Here is a 3,881-nt window from a genome sequence, read left to right as displayed (position 1 = left end):
ATAGAGATACTATATCTCCAATAGGAATTGTTAGAGATGTTGAAGTCTTGTGTGGAAAAACTAAATACCCCGCTGATTTTCTTGTTCTTGGTTCTCCACAAGATAGCTTTTGTCCTATTATATTTGGTAGACCCTTCTTGAATACTGTTAATGCTATGATAGACTGCGAAAAGAATGTTGTTACTGTTGGCTTGGATGATATGGTTCATGAGTTTAATTTCTCTAAATTTAGTAAACGACATCGTGAGGAAGAATTGCCTAGTAAGGATGAAATTATTGGTCTTTCTTCTATTGCCGTACCTCCTAGTGATCCTTTAGAACACTATTTGCTAGACCATGAAAATGATATGTTCATGAATGAAAGAAGAGAAATAGATGAAGTATTCTTTAAACAGGAACCTATTCTGCAACACAATTTTCCTGTTGAAATCCTAGGGGATCCTCCTCCACCCAAGGGTGATCCCGTGTTTGAGCTTAAACCGTTGCCTGCTAATCTTAAATATGCTTATCTTGATGAAAAGAAAATATATCCTGTCATTATTAGTGCTAACCTTTCAGAGCATGAAGAAGAAAGATTATTGCAAACTCTGAAAAAGCACTGTGCTTCTATTGGATATACTCTGGATGATCTTAAGGGCATCAGTCCCACTCTATGTCAACATAAAATAAATTTGGAAGCTGATGCCAAACCGGTTTGTGATCCTCAACGACGTTTGAATCCTAAAATGAAAGAAGTGGTAAGAAAGGAAATACTCAAGCTTCTGGAGGCAGGTATAATTTATCCCGTTGCTGATAGTCAGTGGGTAAGTCCTGTCCATTGTGTCCCTAAGAAGGGAGGTATTACTGTTGTCCCTAATGATAAAGATGAATTGATTCCGCAAAGAATTATCACAGGTTATAGGATGGTAATTGATTTCTGCAAATTAAATAAGGCTACTAAGAAAGATCATTACCCCTTACCTTTTATTGATCAAATGCTAGAAAGATTATGCAAACATACACATTATTGCTTTCTAGATGGTTATTCTGGTTTATCTCAAATACCTGTGTCGGCTAAAGATCAATCAAAGACTACTTTTACATGCACTTTTGGTACTTTTACTTATAGACGTATGCCTTTTGGTTTATGTAATGCACCTTCTACCTTTCAAAGATGCATGATGGCTATATTCTCTGACTTTTGTGAGAAAATTTGTGAGGTTTTCATGGACGACTTTTCCGTCTATGGTTCCTCTTTTGATGATTGCTTGAGCAATCTTGCTCGAGTTTTGCAGAGATGTGAAGAAACTAATCTTGTCTTGAATTGGGAAAAGTGCCACTTTATGGTTAATGAAGGTATTGTTTTGGGGCACAAAGTTTCTGAAAGAGGTATTGAAGTTGATAAAGCCAAGGTTGATGCTATTGAAAAGATGCCATGTCCCAAGGACATCAAAGGTATAAGAAGTTTCCTTGGTCACGCCGGATTTTATAGGAGGTTCATTAAGGACTTATCAAAAATCTCTCGGCCTCTGACTAATTTATTACAAAAAAAATACCATTTGTCTTTGATGATGATTGTGTAGAAGCATTTGAAATACTTAAGAAATCATTAGTCTCTGCACCTGTTGTTCAGCCACCTGATTGGAATTTACCCTTTGAAATTATGTGTGATGCTAGTGATTATGCTGTAGGTGTTGTTCTAGGGCAAAGAGTTGATAAGAAATTAAATGTTATCCATTATGCTAGTAAGACTCTAGACAATGCTCAAAGAAATTATGCTACTACCGAAAAGGAACTTTTAGCAGTTGTATTTGCTTGTGATAAATCCAGACCCTATATTGTTGATTCTAAAGTAACTATTCACACAGATCATGCTGCTATTAAATATCTTATGGAAAAGAAAGATGCAAAACCTAGACTTATTAGATGGGTTCTCCTGCTGCAAGAATTTGATTTACATATTGTTGATAGAAAAGGAGCTGAGAACCCCGTTGCAGACAACTTATCTAGGTTAGAGAATGTTCTTGATGACCCACTACCTATTGATGATAGCTTTCCTGATGAACAATTAAATGTCATAAGTACTTCTCGTAGCACTCCGTGGTATGCTGATTATGCTAATTATATTGTTGCTAAATTTATACCACCTAGCTTCACATACCAACAAAAGAAAAAGTTTTTCTATGACTTGCGACATTACTTTTGGGATGACCCACATCTTTATAAAGGAGTAGATGGTGTTATTAGACGTTGTGTACCTGAGCATGAACAGGAACAGATCCTATGCAAGTGTCACTCTGAAGCTTATGGAGGACACCACGCTGGAGATAGAACTACACATAAGGTATTGCAATCCGGTTTTTATTGGCCTACTCTCTTCAAGGATGCCCGTAAGTTTGTTTTGTCTTGCGATGAATGTCAAAGAATTGGTAATATTAGTAGACGTCAAGAAATGCCTATGAATTATTCACTTGTTATTGAACCATTTGATGTTTGGGGCTTTGATTATATGGGACCTTTTCCTGCCTGTAATGGATATACACATATTTTAGTTGCTGTTGATTACGTTACTAAGTGGGTAGAAGCTATTCCAACTAGTAGTGCTGATCATAATACTTCTATTAAAATGCTTAAGAAAGTTATTTTTCCGAGGTTTGGAGTCCCTAGATACTTAATGACTGATGGTGGTTCACACTTTATTCATGGTGCTTTCCGTAAGATGCCTGCTAAATACGACGTTAATCATAGAATTGCATCTCCATATCACCCGCAGTCTAGTGGTTTGGTAGAGTTGAGCAATAGAGAGCTCAAATTAATTTTGCAAAAGACTGTCAATAGGTCTAGGAAGAATTGGTCCAAGAAACTTGATGATGCATTATGGGCCTATAGAACTGCATACAAAAATCCTATGGGTATGTCCCCATATAAAGTGGTTTATGGAAAAGCATGTCATTTACCTCTCGAACTAGAACATAAGGCATATTGGGCTATTAAAGAGCTCAACTATGATTTCAAACTTGCCGGTGAGAAGAGGTTATTTGATATTAGCTCACTTGATGAATGGAGAACCCAAGCTTATGAAAATGCCAAGTTGTTTAAAGAAAAGGTTAAAAGATGGCATGACAAAAGGATACAAAAACGTGAGTTTAATGTTGGTGATTATGTATTGCTATACAACTCTCGTTTAAGATTTTTTGCAGGAAAACTTCTCTCCAAATGGGAAGGTCCTTACGTTATTGAGGAGGTCTATCATTCCGGTGCCATAAAAATCAACAACTTTGCAGGCACAAATCCAAAGGTGGTAAACGGTCAAAGGATCAAACACTATATCTCAGGTAATCCTATAAATGTTGAAACTAATATTATTGAAACCGTAACCCCGGAGGAGTACATAAAGGACACTTTCCAGAACGTTCCAGACTCCGAAAAGGAATAGGTATGTGGTACGGTAAGTAAACCGACTCCAAAACAATTTTTAAGGTAATATTTCTCCGATTTGGAATGTTTAGAAAAATAGAAAAATAAGTAGCAGTCCGGGGAGGACACGAGGCCTCCACGAGGGTGGAGGGCGCGCCCTACCCCCCTGGGCGCGCCCGCCTACCTCATGAGCACCTCGTGTGCCCTCCGGACTCCGTTTCCTTGCACGATACGTATTTTGGTCGGTAAAAATTCATTATATATACACCCGAAGGTTTTGACTCTCATATCATGCAAATCTCCTCTGTTTTTGTTTCGAGCCGTTGCTGCTGCAGATTAGAAGCAAGATGTCTTCCCAAGATTCGGAGGGAGAGAGCTACATGGCTGATTATATTGCAAATCCAAAAGTATATGGGGATGTGGAGCATTATGGCTGGACCACAGAGGAAGAAGAAGACTATGATCCAAAGAGGAGGGAGGAAATG

Source organism: Triticum aestivum, chromosome 7B, assembly GCF_018294505.1.
Source record: "Triticum aestivum cultivar Chinese Spring chromosome 7B, IWGSC CS RefSeq v2.1, whole genome shotgun sequence".
Lineage (NCBI taxonomy): Eukaryota > Viridiplantae > Streptophyta > Magnoliopsida > Poales > Poaceae > Triticum > Triticum aestivum.
The sequence above is the reverse complement of the archived record's forward strand: the minus strand, read 5'-3'. Positions refer to the sequence as shown.